This window comes from Oreochromis niloticus, linkage group LG13, assembly GCF_001858045.2.
Source record: "Oreochromis niloticus isolate F11D_XX linkage group LG13, O_niloticus_UMD_NMBU, whole genome shotgun sequence".
Lineage (NCBI taxonomy): Eukaryota > Metazoa > Chordata > Actinopteri > Cichliformes > Cichlidae > Oreochromis > Oreochromis niloticus.
In genome coordinates, this window is record NC_031978.2 from 13,647,002 (window position 1) to 13,671,136 (window position 24,135).

Sequence of the window (24,135 nt, forward strand, 5' to 3'; positions counted from 1 at the left end):
CAAACAGTCAGGCTAATACAGCTCAAACCATCACCAGCATATACTATATTTGCACTGCAATTCCATATGAACGCATCCCTTTATGGATGCGTGCTTAAGACCTACACAATGCCTTACACGCACACACTTTGCTTCACCAATATGCACCCTTTCCTCATCATAAATTAATGAAAAAAAGGTATATTATAAAGAATTTCCTTTATACTGATGTTTATCTTGAATGTACAGCATGTGACAAGCAGTATTCCTTCAAGACTAACTTGGTACCTTGGTCCTCAGGGCAGTATTGATGATAATGTTAGCCATATCTCATAAAATCAATCAATCAATGGCATATTAAATGTATACGTCTGGGAGGATGTCAGTGGAGCGCTCAGGGGTGAATCTCCAATAGTCTGCCCCAGCTTTATTGCCTTTTATGGGGGATGCACCAACGCACTGTTTCCAAGAAAATACACCTGTACAGTATATCAAAGAAAGTGACAGAAAGGGAGGACAACTAAACACTCCCCATCTCTTTCCCTCTTTCCCCTCTTCCTTTTATGCACGCAGGCATAAAAACACCCCACTACTGCACAGCAAAATAGATGAATTTTGCTTCAACAAAGGGAGTATGGTAATTAAATGAAAGATAAGGCTATTCAGAATGCCCAAGACTGTGCCAAGCAAATATCCTGATCAGCTTAAAATCAACCAAGTGGGACAAAATAACAAAAATCCAAATTGGTTGGTCTAGATCAGCTTGATAGGGCTTTCAATATAATACACAACAATGGTCAAAATGAATAGGAATCAAATTACAAGAGCTGTGATATGGCATGAAACTGCATGGGGGAATTCAAGCACAATCGCTTTTCAATGTGGCTTCCAATATTGCAGCCAATCCTCGCACGATTCATATCCGATCACAAATAATGTTTATCACCCTCATATCTCTCTCCCTAATGGAAAAGGCCTAGTGTTGGGGTTTAAGGAGTGCATTTATTTTTAATGAGGTCTGGGCATTGGCCAGAATGAAATGAACAGAGAGTTTTGGGACACAGACTAGAAAAGGCTGGCTCTAAAAGGTCGATCCATCCTTTTTAATTTGAACAGGTTATGTTCAATTCTAAGTCGCTAAGCTGTTTATTACAGCTGAGTAGCAATTTCACCGCAATGTTGCAGAATTGTTTCGAAAAGGGACAAAGCACGCATGCTATTGCAGAAGATTTTTTTTTCCCATGGTAGATGCTTTCAAAGGTTTGGGTCACACTAAAAACGCATACTGCAGCAAAAGTACAGTGGTGTTTTTGAGTGGTTTCAAATCCATAATGTTACAGCCGACACCTTTGGATAACTTTCGTTGTGGGTATACGTTTTCCTTTTATAAAACTCTGTGCCATCTGAATTACTGTTGTAAGACTTTGATATTCTGGATGTTCAACTTGTTCAACTCAACTGCCAAAATTATGCTTCAAGAGGGCTAAAAAAGGAAAGCAATATCACTCGAACCAAGTAATACTTTGCCGTGTTTGCGAGTCCAAAACGACCATCAAATTTCATGTAAAATAAGCTCCCGCGCAGGAGAAGACACCCATATTTTATGTCTAACTCTGGAGCAGAAGATGTATTTCCTGCTTCCCTAGGAAGCATGATTGGTGTGTGACTCTGTATTATGATGAGATCACTTGGTGGGGCTGAGGATAAAATGTCGCTTAGGATAATGTGATTGCCCTTAAGGTACAAGGAGGTGAATTATATTCCCTGATTTATAATCTGAAAATTAAAGACTCACTCATTTTCTAATTTAATTCCACCTTCAATGGAACAATGTTCACTCTGAGCCAAATTGGCGAATAATGTTACTAATTCAGATGCAGATGTAATTTCTATTCGGGGGGCTGCGGCGTGTGGTGATGAACGAGTCCCGGATGGATCGTTGCCACTCCTATCTCCCCGTCTCGACAATTCCCCAGCAGTTGTGATAATAACCTGAGCAATAAAGGAAGGATAGGCAGTGCTACCCTGTTCCACTCCTCATACCCCAAGTCATCTGATACTTCATCTAATAGTATTTCTGTCCTTTCTTGTGTCACTCTGTCTTAAGGCAGCTGACACCGTGCTCCTCCATACAGGAAAACAGAGCACAGTGAATATTACATGGGTAAAACTGCATTAACACGAAGACTCTTAATAACCTGCATAATTACTGCTGCCTTCTGCAATACAAAAAAGTCATTGCAATAAATCTGCTGTTAAAAACTTGATTGAATGCAGGGTAAATGTCAAGGTAATTATGAGGCGGTGAGGGTTAAAAGCAACGTTAAATCCTCCTGCAGTGTGGTGACATTCAAGCAAAGGAGGAAGAGATACTAGCGGAGGAAGGATGAGAACGACGGCGAGAGGGCCGAGTTTGTAAATGCAGCCCATACGAATCTAACAGCGCCTCAGTTGTCGCTGCCCTTTTATTTATGAACGCGAACCATTTGAGATATGACCTCTCTATGACTGGTTTCTTCCTGCACGCTAATGGGTCCATTAGGGAAAGAATTCATCATGTAAAATATCCTAATGACACAAACACAATCACTACTTGCAACTGGAAAATAACATGAAAAGTCTTGATTTTGCCATTTCTGTGTTAGTCCTCTTGACCAAGCTGGGAAACCTTCATCTGTGTTTCCAACCACACAGCGTGGAAGGTTGCAGAGTGGAGATGAAGGGGACAAAAGGCACCCACTTCTGGACCCATTTTGCACTTTAAACTATCCAGAGGATTAGAAAGGAAGTGTGCAACATCCCTCTATTCATTTCAAAATCAGTCAGCCTTATAGATGCCGCAATACGTTTAGCTGAGGCTGCCAGAGGTCGGTTCATTTAAGCAATGTTTAGCTCTGATGAGGAGCAGAGGGGTCAGGTGGGGGAGTTGTGGCACAGCTGAGAGGTTGTGGGCACCTTGTCTTGTGCCTCCTCTTCAAAGCCTAATGATCTGCTGAGCATAATGACCCCAAGATGACAAGGCCCATAAAAGCCTCGACTAGGCCTCCTCTAGCCATTGCTCACACTCACTTCACTTCAAAAATAATGTTAAAGAAAAGACTTTTTCTGGTCGTTTTGTTCTCCCTGATCTCTCCCCCCCCCAACTCCCAGCCACTGTACAAGCCAAGGCTCCATGACAAAAAGCCAATAGAGTTAGCTGCCAAGGCTTGGAGCTCTGAGAGGGATAACTGGCGCAGAAGGTTAAAGCAACAATGTGCTCAGCCCCATTGAGCTGCTCCTTCTGTGCTGATGGTGAATGTGTATGTGAGTGTGTCGGTGTGTGCGCGCATCTCAAACTAAGTGTGTATGTAAGGTGTCAAGGGTTGTTAAAATGTATATGCTTTGATATATCTAAAAGAACACCTGTTCACTTGTGTACTCCACAGCTCCCCATATAAAGAAGACCTAATTTGATTTCAATTAAACCTTAGTTATGAGTTTAAGAGTTTAGGACAGACTGAGTGTATGTTTTGTTAGACGGAACGAATATGAAGAATATGAGTAAAACAGACAGTGAACTGCCTCAGTAAAAATGCAAATTATTGGCTTCTTTTATTTTGAAATGCCCACTGAAACGCAGTAATTTGACAGACTCTGAAGTGAAAAGTAAATGTCTGGATTTCGAGATTACAAATGGCTTTCTCTCACAGAAATTCACTATTTCATGGCTACAGCTTTTCCACAGAAGGGACGCAGCTACATTGAAAGGTGTGATATCACCTCTCTGCAAGCCATAATGGTGCCTTGTTTGAAAATGACAGGTGTACGAATGAGGCCCTCTCTTTTCCTAAGTACGGCAAACCGTGGTCATTCACTCTGCTTTGTTTTTAGCGTAATAGCCCCATTTACAAAATGTCGGTGAAATTAATGTGGGACAAACGCAGCGGTAACCGAGCCAACTAATTTTTGCTCATTCGACTTGAATTATTAATAGGTGAGAAATATACCATATGCTTTCAGAAGAACGGCATACATTCATTTTATACAGAATTGCTGCTGTTTTGTGAAAAGTGTAAGTAGCTTAACTGCTCTTTTCAAAACGGGTGACTTATATGGAGGCCTTAATGATGTATAAATCAGCCTATGTAATTATGCTTCCAGCTGCTGCCTTGGGCCAGGCTGAAACTATAGGCCCTGAGCACCGAGACTCAAGCCTTCATCACCTGAATCCCTTTTAATCAAACAGCACTAGTTTTCTCTCCTCAGATCACATTATTATGAGTTATAGAGAGAGGGGGGAGGGAGGGAGATGGAGAGAAAGAGGAATGTATTGTGTGCTGATATACATGTTTGAAAGAGTGCACTCTTCACACATGTGCTCAAGCATTAGAACATGTATTATTTTTTCTTCATGCTTTAAAGCAGCCCCTGTGCATTTTAAATTTTGAACTTTAAACAGACACACAGACAAGATCTTTGACGGTAAGTTAAAAATTTTGCCACGCATGACTCAGACTTTATCACTCTACTCGCATGTACGGCCCTGTCACTACAGCTTTAGTGTGGAGTTTGGCTGAAAAGTAACACAATGTGTTTTTTGTCTTGGTAAAGAGACGGGGCACCACCTAGTGCACACTCAATGCTACAGCTTTAAGCTGTCCTTCTGAAATCTTTGTTGGCGATTACATTGTTTCCCAATCTATACCTTCAGCATCCAGTGAATTGCAAACTAGTTTAGTTGTCACTCTTTACATGTTGGCTAAAATGTATTTTTTTTGTAATGGCTTTCATTTTTAAGAGTGTGTGTGTCCATCTGTTGATGAAAGCTATTCTTGTCTAGGGTTACAGAAACAAGCTTCAGATGATGAAGTGGGTATTACATACATGACTTAAACAAAAAATGTCCCAAACCGAGATCCCCCCACATCTTCTCCTCCTGCTTTCAAGTTGCAAAAATGTGTTAATGAGCATCCTCCTCTTGTGCAAAAGATTTCGTTTGTCTTTGAAACTCTGTTCAAGAATCAGATTATAAAACACTGTAGGAGTAGTGGTGGTGTTGAGGAACACCTCTTGTGTCTTTGTTTAATAAGTTCTATCTTTGAAAACCCATATGCTTTGCATATATAAACCCCATTTGTTTGGCAGAGCTAAGAAAGATGCAAAGCACTGTGGTCATGTTTTCCACTGACCTTATTCTGGGACAACAACAAAGAGGAAAACAACTGATGACTCACTGTAAATGTACAACAATGCGTTTGGAATATTTCCCTTCCAGAGAAAAGCTGTGGTTAAGTAAATAGTATTGAAATTTAAATGCGGATATCTATCAGTATCCCTTTGTTGTAACACGCAATGCATCAGTTATCATTTACATGTGTGCCTCATTCTGAGTACACAAATATCTTTTTCATGCAAATGAGTTTCTGTATAACCCTGACACCTACGGCACCGACACTCATTGTTTGAGTAATTGAAAGCAATGTTTACGAGTCTGAGTAAATATCAAGAACTTACAGCAACCTTCAGAGAGTTTGAATCATCATTTGTGAGTGACAAGTGTCCATCAGTCAAAGCTAACAGATGTTTTTACATACCTACTTAGAGTCGGTGTTTATTAAAATGACTTATTTGCTCAATTTGAAACAGCAGACAATGCGAAATTAATAATCATTTAGGGAAAGATGCCACAATGCAAACAACTTAACTGTTTATCTATTTGTTCTTTTTTTCTTCCCCCCCTTACACGCCAAAGATGTTTACAGCAAACTCTGTGACTGCACGGATGTTTGTGACAAAGATGCACATCTTAATCGTGAGTGAAACCATATTGGGATTAATGACCAACCGCCTCCTTGTTAATTGTCGCATCAAACAGACAGGTCTTAATTGACAAAGGTTCTAGCTTGGTGCTAAGTGGACACAGAGTGGGCGCTGCCTCTAGATTGGTCTCTTTGTCTCCTTTCATTAGTGGGTCAAGCCCTTACATTAAGAAGCCCACAGTGGAGTCGTGTTTTCTTTCGTGGGTAATGAAACACACACCTGCTACTCTCGGGCAGTGAATAGAAACTTGAATCTAATATCACCGTCATGTGGTTCCTATTAGGATACACAATGCCTGTATTTTGTGTTTGTGTTGCAGGGTGCATGCTTGTGCCTCTCTTTGTGCTGCAGTTTTAAGACAAAGAAGACAGAGGAGGCAAAGATTATTATAAGATGTACATCCAGAAGGGAATTAAGGGGAGGGGGGGATGAAGGAAGCAACCTCACATGTGTTTAGCTTCTCTTTAGTCGACATTGCATCCTTTCTGTCCTCCAATGGCTACCTGAGAAAGGATAACAAGTTCCATGAGGCAAGAAACGCAAACCATGAGACATTTTAAATTTTACAACTGAAAGGCTCATAAATAACTTTTCTCAACAAAATATGTGGACAGTATATAAAATTGGTGGATGGGCCCAAACAGAAACAAAAATAAACAAAAAACAAAAAAAAGTTGTGTGTTACTAAAATGGCCAAATTTATATATAAACACACATGCACAAAATACACACACTCAAACACACAAACATGCTGCTCCATCTTGAAATGCTAATTTATGATTAGCATCATTATGCAGTAGTGTAATTTCACAAAAGCCTTCCCACAGTGGTGCACAAAAGGCTCATTCACCACCAGAGCTGCTCTGTGTGGGGAAGAATTATGGCACGCAGATGAATTCATTCATGTGGGAAAGGATTTATTCGATAATTATAGACCTTCACAGTTTTAATGCCACTTAATGAGGAGCTTGCATAGTGTGATTCCTACTTGGGCTGACGAATGGATGTTGGTTTTTTATTCTGGTGTTTTTTGTTTTTCTCCATACAACATCTGTTAGCCTTTCTATGCTGCAAACTAGTTGAGGCGCCGCTTGTGGGTCCTGATTTTTCTCTCTGTGTACAATAAGTAGGCAGTTAATTAATAGGCTGGTGGTCAGGCATGAATTAATATTATAATAACAGTGCTGATACAAATAGAAAATACCAATGGTACATTTTACTTTTAACAGCAGTATGACTGATGTAAATTAAATTATGTTAATTACTGAAATATTTATTTTTTAACTAATAAAAATGATACAAAATATATAACTTTACAGTGTTAGTTTGCACCTGACAGTAAATGTCTTGCATACCTGTTCTAACAGCTGCAAATAAACATACATAATGCAGGTCAAGGCCGTTGCTCTCTGACAACATGTTTACCATAATGTAAGTCTTAATGCCTCATAGCCATGTTTCTGTGGAGAGGTAATTAAGTTGCCAAAGTTTAATTGCTCAATCATCAGCAGTTAACAAAAAGGCATCACTACCCCCCTTATACCTTCAACGCACTATATTTATAATGGCTAACAATTACAGCAAGGGCCCTTTAGCTGGGATAGCACTAGTAAAAGCTGCCGGCACTAATGAAAAGCTATAATCACTCTGCTCACAGCAGTTATTAGTAGGGAATTATGGGTCAGTTGAAGGTCTAGTAGTTATATGCATTAAGATAAATAATGCTGCAGTTGGTGACAAGTACAGAAATAAATGCAAGGCGTATAAAGCTCGACTCTTACTGATGCGCACAACTCTTTTATCCAGTATATCTTTTCAGTGATACACCGGCAGTCACTCACTGCACCTTCTTGCAGATCAGAGCAGAAAAAATATATTACAATATATAAGGTGATTAACACCCATCCTGTTAAGCCAACGTAAATGATTTAACAGGATCCCAATCCCACAACAACCATCTTCGGAGTGTCATTGGCCAGACTTCTAGATCAATCCCATTTCTTTAGCCAGCAGAAGTATGCTTTGCAAACTCTCTAATTACAGCATTACTATGCAGAGTATAAGCCTTTTCTTCCCATCATCCCCTCTCCCTTTTCTTCTTTCTTCTCATCTTTCTTTCAGTCTGTCTCTCTTCTCTGCTCCGTCATCCCGTCCCGTTGCTCAGCCAGGCTCAGTGGAATGTCTCTTTGATCAAGTCTTCATTGTCGGTGACTCTGATGCTTGGCTGTCTGACGCTAAGGGGACTAGCTAAGGCAGAAGCGTGGCCTCCATGAGGAAGAGGCCTCTCCACACAAGACTGAACAATCACCAAGCATGCTGCCTCCGTTAATGAGAAGCATCTCAATCCGCTGCAATCCCCGGGCAGCATCAGGCAGGTGGAATGTTTGGGCCCTGTCACTCATAGCATTGCTGAGGGCTATTAGCAATTCATTAAGTGACTGACTGACCGCCTAGCTGTATCAATTAGGGGATAGTTGATATGTCTGTTATTGTCATACTCCGAGATTGCTCTGCTTTTCATTCAGTGTCTGCTTTCGGTTTTGTGCTCAGGCAGAGCTGTTACATTTGTAGTTTGTGTGTGTGGTCATGGCAATGTTGGGCAATAACTCAGAGAAGCTAAAGAATCAATCAATGAAAGGATAAATAAGGTCAGAACAAATTAAAGATTTCACCATACTACACGTAAAATAATGTATTGTTAGAGTCTCTGATAGTCTGTGGTAGCATGGAAAACTGTGGGCTTCCATTTAAACTCAAACTGCCTTTGTCTTAAAGCACAACCCTCTTCCCGTAAGAGACCATTTCAACAGTTATTGGAGGTAAACAGGTAATTTTGGCTTTCCATGGTATCAACTGACACCCATGTTGGTAGATCAGTTATTGCATGTATTCAGGACTTAACAGGAACAAGAAATAAACAGTGTGTATGCCAAAATTTAAAGCGATTACTGTTAAAATTCTGGCCAGATGTAAGACGGTATATAAAATTTGCTTAACAGCCAAAACTCTTGTGGCCGTACCTGGCTAATATATAAAATATCCCCGAATAGTTGACCGTTGTTTAGAGCCAGCTAGGCAAATCTCAGGCAAATTCCCCTTGTTGTCCACAAACACGATTCCTCATTTCACTCTATGCATTTTGATAAGAGCGTACTTCTTTGCATGCATATCTGATCATTCCATATGTAGATTCAGGTACAGTGACAGTCGATGAAAAACTAATATAAAAGCGTTGTGTAAAAGTTGCCCTGCACATGTCTATTGACTCACCTAGGCCTTATTTGCATCGAAAAACTGCAGAGGCAGTCTCCTTTAGGCTTGGTGGCCTCTTTCACTCTCCTAACTGTCACTGTCAGTTCTGACTGCTGCTTTCAGGGTTACACCCTGCCTGCAGGTGACTTTGCATGTTTTAACTTAGGTGAGATCTACTGTGATATTTTCTGAATAACTAGAACTAATGTGTAAGCACAAAAAATAGTAATTTTAAACTTGGAAAAAGGAAATTATAAATTTTTTGTGTACATTATAAATCAAATGCTTTTTAGGGATTATAATTCATTTAAAAGCCATTACTCATGTTGTGGTTATAATGCTACTCTATATAAATAAGTAGCTTAGATTGCACAAGTGCAATATATGCCTGTAACTCCAAATTAACATTTGCCACTTTAATTTAAATTTGCCATGTGGCTACTCAAGTGAGAAGTCAAGTCCCATCGTGTGTAGGTTTTTATTGCATGCTGGGCTGTCACCGTAAATCTTCTTGTACAAGATGATGCATACGTTGGAAGAACTGGAATAAACCAGAATGTTTAAAGCTTGCAGGCATGCAGTCCTTGCACGTGTGTTACTGCAAGTATATAGGCAAAAGCTTATCACAATTCTTGCAGCTCAAACATAAAAATCTTGATCAAAAGCAGCCAGATGTTGGCTGCATTCTGATCACAACGATTCATGAAAAAGCAACAAAAGACACACAGATAATGATAACTCCAATTATCACATTTTGCTCAGGGGTCAGCAGCAACAGCATTAAACAAAGTCACCATTACCTGATAAATGGCTGAACAAAACTCTTTTCTCTCCTGTGAAATTGTTTGGCAGCCATTAGCAATGCAGTGTAATGCCAATGATTGACGTTGCTGTCTACTTAGCAGTGACAAGGGATATGTGTGTATGAGGAGGGGTCAGCAGGCTGGATAGGGGGGCAGAGCAGGGGATTGATCGGGGTCTGCATTGTTGCCAAACGGGGGGCGAGGGTGTATTGGCGCGTAGACAATGAGCCCCGGCCAGCGCTGAAAGGCCCATTCTGCGGATCCCTGTTAGCTGTCTATTATCCACGGTCTCCAGGGGGCTGCTAAATAGAGGGCATGTGTTAGGCAGACATTTATCATGTAATTACAGCACTAGGATCCGTTTCTGATGGTGTGTGATGATTACTAATAATTACTGTGCATTTCACGCCTCCAAAGGGCCCAGATGGGGTCCCAGGGCGTCAATACAAAGGAAGGGAGGGAGGCAGGACAAAAAACAGAGGGATGAGGGAATAAAATGTGAAGAAACGAAAAGACAAATGAAGAGAGGAGGGATGGAGTCTCGCCTTAACCATTTAGAGATGCTCATTAGCTAAATGAATTGATCCATATGTGTCTGATTCCTAATTAACTGAAGAAAAGGAACACTTCATTTACACAGGAATCTCAATATGACAAATTTTCATCCCTACAATTCTTTGCAATTTTAATCTCTTTTAGAACATTATTTTTATTTATTTTAGATAAACATTCAAGAAATTCAAACAAACACTAATGATAATGAATGGAACCAATAAACCTAAAACCATGCCGCCTCGTTTCATAAGCAGTATATACATTTACGCTGTGCAGAAATAATAGGAAGGTTTCTTGCAGCTTGATTTGTGGTATTGTGACTGATACACAATTGTACTCAAAAGGTTTCATATCTGTAGCAAGGACAAAATGAATGGGCTAAGACTAGGGTTTAAATAAAAAAGAGAAACACCCTCTTATGAAAGCAGCCATCTTGCCTCTGTCAAAGTCAGGGAATGGGTCCGTGTGCTTCTGGAACCAATGTGGGTGAAATACAGTGGCTCGCTGTTGTATTTCTGCCCTCTACTGGAATCCTGATAAATCAAGAAGGTCAAGCTGCCACTGATATGATGTAGTAAGAAGGCATAGAGATGGGTTATGCTGTTAGAGTGCAAGTGTGTGTGTGTGTGTGTGTGTGTGTGTGTGTGTGTGTGTGTGTGTGTGTGTGTGTGTGTGTGTGAACAAGTGTTGAATTGCTGTGTGTCACAGAGACCCACAGTCATTAGCTGGAAAGGACTGATCAACAGCAGGTGTAGCAGGACAACTTTTGCTTGAGTGCTGCAGTCAATTTTTTTCTGGTTCTCCTCATCCTTTTTGCCCCCCACAAATTCTCGCATGAAGCCAAACCACAAAAATCACCAGAGAGTCCTCTATGCTCTTTTTAAGACCACCAGCTAGTCAAGTCTACAAGGTCTCCACCTGGTCAAGGTGAGCTCTCAAATGGAACATACTGACTGGCAGAGTTTTACCTGCAGCACAAAAGCCATCTAAATCAGTATGGGAGGGGAGCAAAAGGGGTTGTGGTTGGGGAAGATGAGGACCGTCCTGTTTAATAGAAACAAATTGCTCTCCACTTCCCAGTGACACAGATAGCAGACCATTTGTGCCTGCTGGCCTTTGTTGGGAACAACAGAAAGGAAATGTACTCATCCTGGCCAAGGATAAAGTTCGGGGCTTTTTGTTACACGCCAGTTACCTTAGCCTCTGTGCCCACCCCCTTGAACAAGCACAGCGGTTAAGTAGTTCAGGTGCCTGCTACATTCTGTTAGATTAAAGGTCCCTGCTTTTGGCCTGAGTTGAATTGCCTCAGCTGGCGTTGAAGGGAGTGGAGGGGGCGGGAGGTGGGGTGGGGGTGGGGGGGAGTGCAGCAAAGTTGTAGGGCCATGGGGCATGAATGGACATCTTGTGCGTATTCACAGAGGCGAAACGCTTTGGGACAGCCGGCCAGCCTTTTTCTACACGAAGAACCTGAAAGAAAGTCTGTAGGGTTGGTTGATGTGTAGAGGAGGGGTAGTGCTGCTCCTCACCCTCCATGTGCTGCTCACGTTATATCTCAACCCACATTTTTTTCCCAGATTGGTGGAAATCTTTACATTTGTGTCTAACTTGGATGAGCGCAAGGTGGGTGTGTGGTTGGATCTCAAACTCAGTTTTTGGAAAGTGGAATCACATTTTCTGTTGGATAAAGAAAATGGACACAATGAACCCAGGGCATGTGGGGCGGGGTGGGGGATGGAGTGTCAGTGTAACTGTGCGCCAATGCACACCTGTGCTACCCACTCACTTATACAGAGTGGCAGTAAATTCAGACAACCCCCAAGGACATGGAACAAAAGGTGATTGAGATATGACACATAGTTCAACTTACAGGCAACTTATTTATTGGTAGCTGCAGATCTGACTGCAAAATCCCTCTCTGTGTGGTCAGAGACGAATGGAGATTAATGCTTCCCTTTCAAGAGCAAAAGAGCATCTAACTTTCAGGACTGGGCGCTTAATATTGTGCACTATAAAGCTGTGCCATCAAAGACTCTGCACACCTACTTTCTCTCTCTTACATCAGCCTGAAAGTGGTCAAGCGATGATGCATACAAAGCCTGAGCATGTCTGACTTCCACAAACTCATTCCCAAGGTATGGGGTCAAGTACAAGAGTCAAAGGTGAAGTCTGTCCACAGGATTAGATTCCTGTGGGGGGGGGAAATACTTTAAAAAATCGGAGTGACTGTGCATGAGCAGCAGATGAGTATTTCTGCCCTCCCCGAGCAGTTTTTTAGTGGACTGCTCCAAACTCTCTCTGAAGTAAAACAGCATTTGTATATCTCTTTGGATAATTATATCTTGTGACAGGATTGCAATAAGGTCAGGGTGCTGTATCACTTTATAGAACAAACCACATGGTTCAGTCTGTGTGACATGAAGTAAATGTTCAGTAATCCACATCTTAATCTTGTGCAGCGCTCAGTGCAGCTTAAAGAAACTGATACTCCTGTGACTACTTTAGCGGCTGATTGTGTTACCTTTACAATTCGGCTTTCCCTCCTTCCTGTTTTGTACCCTTGGAATGCCCGATAAAAGTATCCCCACTGTGGCTTTCCACCTGCACAGGAGAGGATATGGCAGTGGTCTAGGGTCGGAATTAAAATTCAGTCCCATGGGGGAATCAACATGGGGTTCTGTAACCTAGGTTAAGAGGTTAAGGAATTTATTGAAATAAAAATAATTTTTATAAGTGCTAATATAACTTACATACATTGAGAGACATACAGTATTATAAGCTAAATGGACAAACATTTAATGTTAACAACTGATCACATGAATAGTTTACTGCATCTGTCCATAGATGTAAGCAGTCACTTGCAAAGAAACTCACAAAGAATTATTTTGTTTCTCTGTTACTCCCACTCATTATTTTGGTTAACTTGTGTTTTCTGATTGCTCTTTGTAAGCTTTGCAGCTTTGTTTTGATCTAGGGCTGGCAACTAGCTGGGGAATCTGGAGCATAGAGCATATCTGGTGGATATGTAAAAAGGCAACTGTGCTATAAAATGTCTGCCATCAAAAAGTGGCTTTATATCACTGATGTGTTAACAGTTGGTTTATACTCCCACTTACAGGCAAAAACGTCAGTTACCGCAGATTTAAGAAGGGTCTGTCCATTACCGTAGTGTTATTTAGCAATGCAAATACCAATGCAAATTACTGCATCTGTCCACATTTTGAGAAACTCCAGTGCTAGATTATTAGACTGTTTGAAGTACAGAGAGAAAGCATTAGTTGGTGCAGTACAGTCAAACAATGCAAGTTAAAATCCATTCAGAAGTCAAGGAAAAACTGACCAATACTCCAGGAGTAATAGGGATACTTGCAAAAATGGAAAATCTGCTGGAAAACAAGAAATGTGACCTTGATCCTGAGCATGATTTGGCTAAACCATTAGGTGATCTTTGTGTGCCAGTTCACCAAAATCTGACCAATTCTCTAGGATTGATTCGTGAAAACATGAAAAATGACCATATAAGTATAAAATCATCATTCTTTCGAAAACAGTTTTTATTACTTTGGGCAGTCCAGAGAATCTAATTTAATGCCAGCAACTTGAATATCTAATGAAAACAATGACTGGTTTGCTAAAGGCAACTATGTATCAAAGTATAATATCTCCAAAAGTTGAATCTGTTCATCTGGACGTAGCGTTTTGTGGGAGAAATGTTTCATCACTCATCCAAGTGACTTCTTCAGTCTCAGCTGACTGCAGGTTTCCCCAGATCTTATAAACATACATTTGCATAATGACTGAAACCAGCCCACTGAAGGAACAATGGGCTGGGAGGTCAGTTCCTTAATCATAATTATGCAAATTCTCATGACCATTGATCAACAACCACTGACCAAAACCCACTGATGAAAGATCACTGATCAATGTCCATGAGTACCATTCACAGAGAGCTGGGGAATGGCTGCAATCAAAGCATTGTAAGATGGCGAAAGATGTACCCTTAGGCCCCCTCCTCGATTCAGAAATGGTCTTTCCCTTTTCACGTAAATGACCTCCTTGACTCCGCGCTCAAACCAGCGTTCTTCCCTGTCCAGGATGTGTACATCCTCATCATTGAAAGAGTGTCCACTGGCCTGTAGGTGTAAATAGACTGCAGAGTCCTTCAGTGGGCTGGTTTCAGCCATTATGCAAATGTACTGTTTATAAGATTTGGGGAAACCTGCAGTCAGCTGAGACTGAAGAAGTCACTTGGATGAGTGACGAAACGTTTCTCCCACAAAACGCTACATCCAGATGAACAGAATCAACTCTTGGAGATTTACTTTCCTGGATGATTGAGAATGCATCAAGACGTTCAAAGTATAATATGTTTTACTTAGATCAGGGGTAAAGAGAACATAAAGTTCCACCATAATAGGTTTGCAAGAATCACTTTTAAAAATTTTTTTTTTTTTTTTTAATTTTGCAGCAACTAAAGTCATTTTTTAAGCTTACTGTGACGTATTTGAAAGGCTGATGATCAACTTTCTATGAATATGCCACTTGACTTTTCACCAGCATTCAATTAGCTGTGAAGCATCATATACTACATCTGCTGCCGACAGTGAAAAGAGTACTGAGAAAAAAAATAAATGAAGTTGCAACAGTCTCTGCTAGACAAATTAAAGACTGGCACCCATTTGGATACATAATATATCCCAATATGTGTTAACTAGAGCCCAACCAATGCGTTTACCTGCAGGATCATAATATGCTAACAATAACTTCTTATGTCAGCTTGACATATTTTAACAGTTTATCATACTAATTTTAGACACATCACAAAAAAAAGAAAATCAAATAATTTTGTGTTGTGATGTCTGGCACAGTTTTTTATACTACTTTCTCCACAATAACAAGTATTCATATGCAAAGCCTGTGGTGGTTGTCAGCAGACAGTAACATATTTCTTTTCTTTCTCTAAATTCTGTTTCATTCTATGCATGGGGAGGCAATTTATCTGTCAAGGCTTCCAAGAGAGGTAGCTCACTTTGCCCCCCTCTGCTCCATTATCCTGACAGCAGCCTTATTAGCCACAAGGGAAACCAGCCGCCACATGAATTTGGCCACTGTTCACCTATGGGGCCAGGGCAAGCTTCTGTTACAATAGCGCCAATGATGCTAAGATTTTCTTTTCAGTTATTATTTTATAAATATATTAATTATGACCTGGAGATGACAGTCCAATCAGATTGTCAGGCACGAGGTTGTGGGCCCCCACCTCCACTTTGGTGATAAGTTCTCTCAGGTTTCTAGAGCTGTCATCCAGAAGCCCTGGACTTCTTATCAGCACTGGGCCCATTCTAGGGATAATTTCCTGTGTGTTGTAATTAAATGGTGGCTCTTTGATGGTGTGTGCCTCCATTTTTAATGTAGGAACCACTTGATGTTTGTTTCAGTGGGGATGAGTTAGGGTGACACAGACCCTTGATCAGGGGCAAGGATAAAGAATATGGTCTTTTTTAAACCAACACATACAGGTGGCTCCATTTGAGCAAGCACACTTCTTTAAGCATTTACTTACAGAATACAAAAAGGAGTTTTTAGATCTGGTAGATCATTCCTGCTAACTAACTAAAAATAATTTTTGTGTTGCTGAAGGGCAGAAACCTGCTGAAATTCCAGATAAACCTAGAAATCCAGTTTCCACTGAGTTAGAAGTATTTTGACAAATATTGCCAGAACAGGCTGGAGCTCCAGCACTTTTGGCTTGTGGACTTCTTCAGGGTCATCATCGAACACAGTTACACAGCAATGAGCCCTGAAGCTGCTCCAATTGTCCTCCGTTGCATCGGCTACCATAGCAGTATAGTATTGCAACATGGCAGTTGGGTCTTCTAACTAAAATAGGAAAATAGGAACATAAATAGTGCCATCATTGCCAGACCTGGCCCACATCTGGATGACATACACCCTGCCATAACACCAGTCATTCAGAAGTGCCTGCTTGATGCCGGATCCGGGGAAGACCTGTTTTCTATGAGCCTGGGCCACATAAACCAAACCATAATCGGGTGAGATTACATAAACAGTGCCATCTACGCCAGGCCTGGCCCATATCTGGATGACATACCACTTACCATGCCAGAAGTCAGCCAGCAGTGCCGGCCTGACACCAGATTCGGGCCAGACCCATCTGCTATGTGGGTATATAGCACAAAGCAGGAAATAAACAGCTTCAGACATTTTATCACAAATAAAAATAGTCACACTTACATTTGCATGTTTTAGGCAAAGAAGCCATCTGGATACCGGATGCACACAGGTTGTCAAAAGAGCAGCGAATGCACCAGAATATTAACTTTTTATTCAAAAGAACAAAAAAACTTTATACTTGGGAGCTGTCAGATTAAATTCAACAGCTTTGGATGTATGTATATTCAGAAACAGCTCAAGCATTTCATACTAGAAATGTTCAAGAGCTCCACAAACAGATCTGAACAGAACTGTGCGCCCGATCAGAAAAACTTCATTAACATGTGCCAAACTGAATCACCTTTTTTTTTTAACTAACTCACTTGTCAGTTAGTCTAATCTTCCTGCCCACACTCTGAGAAGGATAAAGACTGTTGTGACATGCTTAGCTAAATAGTAGTTGGTGATTTGAGGGTTGAGGTCAGGCATGAGGTCAAATGCTGCATAGAGGACCAGGAAGTGAACCACAAAAAAAATCAAAACAAAACAAAGCAAAAAAAACAGGCTGCTCCGCTGTGATATGTGAAATATTTGCTACACACAATATGAATGAAATGTAAATACAATACACAAAAGCACAGTATGACCACATACGCAGAGGTAGCAACTGATAAACCATCTAAAAATTGAAATGCATGCCCCAAGCAGGAAGTACATTCAAATCCTTCCTGAGACTCGTGTGGCATGCTCTGTGCAGTATTCTTGGAAATGGATATGTGACACAGAGCTCTCCCTGTAAAGTAGCCATGCTGTTGGAACCATCGAATCAACCTCCGTGCCATTGGGTCTTGTCTGACAGCCGTCTGGACTTTAAAAAAGGGTGATAACTTAATTTCTACTCATGTCAACACTACTGTGGGGGCCAAGAGGAAACTGTGGGTCTTTTGTGTGTCTGTCATATCATCCTACATTTTGTGGCCCCAAGAATGAAAAATATTTAAGTGACTTTGATGTCCCGGATCTTGTTGAACTACTCTGATGGTCTGAAAGCATTTGTGGTCTGCTTTCTTTGATGCTCATCTCACTTATGTCTTTATCCTTTTATCCTTAGCATGTAAATTAGAAAATGTGTTTGTTTCCATCCGCTCAGGGTTAGCTGTGAGACAGAGCCAGCAACAGTAAAAGGTACCCTTGCTGAAGCAGACACAAGTGCAGGTTTAGTGCTGGAACAACCCTGAGTTAAGGGCGTTGACAGGAGCTTCTATCTGCCAATCTCCCTGTGGATATTGTTGCAGTACTGGCAGACAGACAGCCAGGGCTTGTGGGCTGACAGATGCCCTCTGTCATCAGGTTATCATTTCCAATTAAACCCTTTCATCTAAACGTACAGTCAACTCCTTGGCAAGCCAAAAAATGACCTGTATAAGACGTTATTAGTCCATTTCAACAGGTCCCCATTTTTTTACCCCCAACCTCACCACTGTATCTGGGGGGGTTGGGTCAATCTTTTAAAGCATTACGGTTCTAGATTCTTCAGCTATCTTGATCCAAATAGTTCAGAACTTCAGCCGTCTGCGGTGGTCACGTTCTGTTTAGAGATAAACTTTCAAAATTGCTTTGGATTGACACACCGGCATGCCCTCTCTAACATGTGTACTAGCACAAGGGCCTTTTTGTCTTGCCTTGTTCTGTCAGGACCCACTGTGGACAGCGTTGTTCCTATCCAGTATGCAGAAGACATGAAGGAATGCACGCAGAGCTCAGTAACTGTCTGCTGAAAAAAAACCCTCACAACGTCTCATTTCCTTTAATAAGATGGCCTCTAAGGCATCCGGATGGCCCAAGTAAATGCAGATTAACCCCTCAGAATCATCAGCAACCACTCAATCAACGTGACTAACTCAGTCATGCATGTGTGTGTGCAAGCATACCTAAAACCATAACTCACACTTCAAAAGTCTTTATAGTTATCAGCAGTAATAAATAAGGATGATTTAAGGATTAGACTTGGCTAAGAAAAAGAAAACATGTGCCTTTGTTCATTCAAAAGCAACAACGAACTCCAGCTGGAAGCTGAAACAAACTTTATGCAAAAGATAATTTAAAAAGGCACATAATTCTTTTATTTTAAATTTAAATTTCATATTTCACACTAATATAAAATAAATCCAAACTGCGTTTACTCAGTTTGTTTGTTTTTTTAAATCCAGAACAATAAAATTGCATCTTTATACAATACCCACACCTACAAAAAAATGAATATAATGGTTAATAAAATCACCAATGTCTGTCCAGATATCCCACACAAACGCCAGACATGTTGCATACTCATCCAGTCCACATGATTACTTTTTGCCTATAAAGTAATCATGTGGCCCCAAGAAAGAACTTCATCTTTCTGTAAATATTGACAACTGTCAATATAATATTGCCAAATATAGATGAAATTGACGATATTATTTAGCTGCAATAAAACTTAGAAATTACTATCACCTTGATATCTGGATAAATACTACTGTGAAAAACTCTTGACCCAACCCTAATATTTTTATTTATTTTTCTAGGAAAATGTTAAATGGATACAGTGATTCATTGAAACGTGCAAGCATAAGTAGAAAAGCAAAAACAAAATTTGTACGATTCAAACAAGCTTTAAATTCAACATTATTCTTCAACATCACCTGATCTCTCTTACGTAGGTCCTCTTGTAATTTCTTTAAGTAGTCTTCAGGAACAGCTGAGGGTCATTCCAAAGCTGTTCTATGATTACTATTTAATCAATATGGTCAGGTGCAAGGATTGGACTAAAAATGAATGAAAAAGCAGCCAATGTCTAAAGGAAAACCTTAAAAGACCTCCAGAAAGCCTGGAAAACTATTGCTCAAGAAAGAAATGACAAGAAAATTCCTCTCAAAATATAAAGTAATGAGGGGTAGCTCGAGACTTCTGCACATTAATGTTTAAAATTTCTGATTTCTATAAGTCAAGTTTCTTGTTTTTGACCTTAAAAGAAGATATCTGAGTTGTACATTGAGTGAGAAAAGTAACGGCATGCTCCCACAGCTTTGGGCTATAATAAGCTTCAATGCAGCTTGGCTACAACCTTTAAACCAATCTGTAGTTCCTGGCCAACTGTTCTGGCATGTGAGTTTGCTGTGTGCTTCGTCTAGTTTTACAGAGAGGGTTTTAAGTGCAATTCAATTCACAATTTCCTCTCTAACATAAGATATACTCTCCGAAATGTAGCCCCTCTAACCAACACCAACTTCCTGCTCAAAGACACAAGTGTACACTAAGAAAGCAGTCAAGAATACAGTTAAGTGCAGCATTAAACTCAATTTCAGATTGACTCCCTTTCCATTTGCTTAATCTGCTTTAATCGGACAATAATACTTTATTTATTCAGAGAAAGGATAGACATGTCCATTGGCGGGTCGGAGAAGGTACACAGAGCAGTAAGTAAACTTTAGAGAGAAAGGAAAGCTGTAAGATCAAAATAAAGTAAAAAAATATGACGAGAATCAAGAGGAAAGTAAAGAAAGGAATGGGAACAGGCAGTGAGAGAGACACAGGAAACGAGAGCTTTATCAAAGCGCTGAGGAAAAGATACACTGTCAGAAATACTAGGATAATCCTCTTGGTTTAATGGTTTTGAAATGCTATGAAAGATTAGGTAAACAGTGCATTTAATTAATGGGGAAAGAAGTCAATTGGGCATGGAGCGTGAAGCAGCTCACAATGCTTCTTTCATATCCTGGTGCTATTGAGAGCAGAGATGGTCACAGGGATGTGTTGGCACAGAAAAGATTTTGTGCATACCTCCCCTGGAGAGGGTGCAATCTCACACTTTCTGAAGATTTGGAAACTTGAGTTGACATGACAAAGTACTCTGACACCATGTACAAGGAAGATAAATTAAGTAATACTGTAAGTAAAGTAAATCAGAAACTGGATGGAGAGTTTTGATGACAGGATTTCATGCCAAGCTAAATACTTCACTTACTCATCCCTGAAATTTTGAAATGCACGCTCTGACAAACCAGATCTCTGCAGGCTCTCCCTTCTGATCCCTCTCCATATCCTCTCTCCCAGATAAAGGTCAGCTAGCCCAGGTGCTTGCCCTCCACTTGACTCCTTTCCAACAGACTTTGACTAAAGCAGATTCTGCAGTGACCCAATTTAACTCATCTATGCATGATCAAATACCCCCAAAAACAGCTTAGCTGGGCCAAGTCAAGGTCTAGGACATTAGTCATATTGCAGTGAGAATGTTGGAGGCGGGGGTGGCCAGAGTAGACTGGCCCATTTAGCAATCGCCCAACCCCACCCACATCCCACACGTAAGGTCCTAAGGAGCGACTTGAAATGGTTTCTTGAAAAGTGGTGTACTTTTACATAATATTCTCCATATACAGCCATAGAGCACCTTAACAGATACACCTGTGCAGTTCAATAAAACAACACTTTATAAAGGATTCCTTTACCAAACCTCTACATTCTCAAAAATTGTTGGTAAAAGAGTCAGAAAACTCTCCAGCTTAAGTTTGTTGTTTGTTTTGCTTTGTTTTTTTAAAATCAGGTCATATTGCATACAATATAATGCAGAGCATTATATTTTACTCCCTCATTTATGTCAGTGAGGCAAAAAAAGACAACAAACACTGTCATTTCTCTTCAATTTTCCTCTGTCTACAACATTTTCAGATGTAAGTCAACCATTTACTAATAAGTAAAGAAAAATGCTAGGATGAGGTTAGCAACAGTTTCAACCACTTGATACATAACAAGCTTGAAGTGTGAAAGAACAGAAAACTTGTCTTCCATACGAACATCTATGACTCCCATCTATCCTTGTTATACACAAAGGACACTGAAATTGGACATTGACGTGTAACAAGCTGCAAAATGGCCAGATATCGTCATTATTCTGAAAATATCACCAGCCACACAGAAATAGAAATAGAATGAAGGATATCTATAAAAACATGAAGGAGCACTACCATTTTAGAATCAGTGTCTCCCTTCAAGCCTTCTCGCATAAACAAATATGTTCTGCTACATTCGATGGACAGTGTGAATACTTTTAATTGCTCCCTCACTCACACATTTGTCAACTTCACAATTCACCTCCTTAAGGTCACCATTAAACATCACTCTGCCTGTTTAAGAATGCATTTAAGTAGAAATGAGGTTGAACACAGTAAACGGGTGATTTGTTTGGTTTACTGGGACTCTTGACCTTTGATCTAGGGTACATTCTTTACTGACTCCACTGGATTTGAAAGAGCGGATAACCACCAATGCAGAATTAACCACTTACTGACCATGGCGACTAATACCTTGCATTTCCCCAAAATGCTATACAATGATGTTTAACAATATGATAAAACAACATATTCTTCAATGCATATGTGGAAAAGGAAGATTGGTTTTCCAACAGATACTCTTTGTATGCAAAAAAAAAAAATTACATAGGTCTGATTCAACATGCTTAAAGATACCAGAGAATCCAGAATGGCAGCTAATCCCCCCATCTATAGCTAGAGGCAACACAAGGCAGCATAAGCTCTCCTGTCCTCCCTGCTATCACCTGCCTATTTACTGCCATGCCATCCCTACGGCACTTTCAGCCACTCTCCCTCCCTTTCTCTTTTCCTCTCTTTCCAGCCGCTAATCCTCTTTAAGGACATTACCTGCTAATATATCCAGTCAGAAGGTATAAAAGCCCAGCTATCTCTTTACTGCCATAGGCAGTACGCTAAATAGGCCATTAATGGAGGAAGGCAAATGGGGGATATCGTGGTTTTGACCCCAAATACCATTCAGATCTTGGTCTATCTGAGTGGCTGTTTGAGGTGTAGCATGTGTTGGGTAACAAGGAGCCGATGGAGAGGAAGGGGATTGTGTTAAAAGAGCTAAAGTGTGGCTGGCCTTTATCAAGGCATTTCAAAAGATCAAATGTTTTTGCTGTAATTTGCTAGCAGATCGTTAAAAGCACACACATTGCCAAGTTTCAAAGTCGGGAAATTAGAAACCAGGATCAGATGAACATTTTTAAGTTATTTTACATCATATTTTAAAATTGCAGTTAAAGACATTTGGTTCCACTGAACTGTGGTAGAGCACAAGCATGTCAAACGAACCGCATGTGGGAAAGCTACTATAGCTCACTTGGTTGTGTCAGCAACCCATATATATATATATATATATATATATATATATATATATATATATATATATATATATATATATATATATATATATATATATATATATATATATATATATATATATATGCTGAAAGGCTGCAGGGGCCTGGCTTTAACTACCGTGGGTCATGCCCCCTCACTCTCTCCCTTTCTGTTTATGCTCTACTGTCCTATCAATTAGAAAGGGTAAAAATGCTCCCACTCCTAAAAAATGCTCTTCACTGTTCTCTGTTTCACCAGTATGGATATACTCTCCTCTGTGGTAGAGGACATTAAATGTGTAAAAATGTGTAAAAAACCATGAAATAAAATGTGGACAAATGACACCTCTATGAACGGGCGACAACAGTAATGAGACAAGTTTTTATAAACATCTTCATCTAATCCTAAACTGACAGAAAACAAATCACACATATATTGATGTCTCATGAATAAATACTATATTGATGCCCAATATAGTATTTATATTGGACATCAAATTTCATGTCTGGTATCCCGACATGAAATTTTTAAACACATTGATGTATAAAAAGTTCTGAGTCGCCTGCCTGTAGTCTTCCATGATCGATACAATTATGAAATCATAAAATTAATAAAATACTCAAGAGATAATTAATCTCTGGACCCCATTTCCCCATTCAATTGTTTATTTTATCAATTCAAAATGATGAAGACGGTGTGTTCAAAAACAAACAAGGCTGTACAAAGCAGAAAAACAGAGTATTAAAAAAAACACCAATTTAAAAAAAAGGATATTAAGCGACGAGAGCAATACGAATTAAACAGCAACAAAAACAAAAGCAATATTCACACCAAGTTAAAACTGTATGCAGAGGTAAGCTTACTGGAGAGTTTTTGGGGCCACAACAGCAAAGGTACAATTTCCCGTGTCTCTCAACCTTGATCCTGGGGCCAGATTCCCCGTGTCTTACTGAGAACTTTAAATTTTATATCATCATGTTTTGTTATTGGCCTGTCTGCAGAAAAACAGACACCTACAATGTTTCTGTGTTAAACAAGCCACGACTGCAAATGCATCTCCAAAATCTGCATATGTCCTAGAAAATTTCACTTAAATATCAGTAACTACCTAAATCTTGGGTTATGCCTGATCCTAATCTGAAACCATATTCTACAATTTGACCTAAAAACAGCTTTGCAGACTTATTTAAAAACCAAAACAAATAACAGTTTGTTCTCTGCTCCTACTTAAAAGGAGGTTGACCTGCAGGCTGCACGGACTCACAAAGTTCACTTGTTGACTTGGCCTCAAGGCAGGGCAGCTGTTCATTTTACTGCTAATGGAGTGCCACTGACATCACTTTAATGAGACGGCACTAATGAGTGTTGACAGCTCAGACAGCACC

The 24,135-nt window shown here is 40.1% G+C and overlaps 1 long non-coding RNA gene across 3 annotated transcripts in view; it reads right to left on the minus strand.

Moving 5' to 3' along the window:
- Positions 1 to 24,135, minus strand: part of LOC102080926 (uncharacterized) — a 90,646-nt gene that overhangs the window by 59,861 nt on the left and 6,650 nt on the right. The window contains exon 2 of one of the 3 annotated variants that reach the window (XR_269761.4): positions 6,226 to 6,281. The exons of the other annotated variants lie outside the window; for them this stretch is intronic. This is a non-coding gene — a long non-coding RNA (uncharacterized LOC102080926). The remainder of the gene's footprint in view (positions 1 to 6,225; positions 6,282 to 24,135) is intronic. 3 annotated transcript variants of the gene reach the window in all.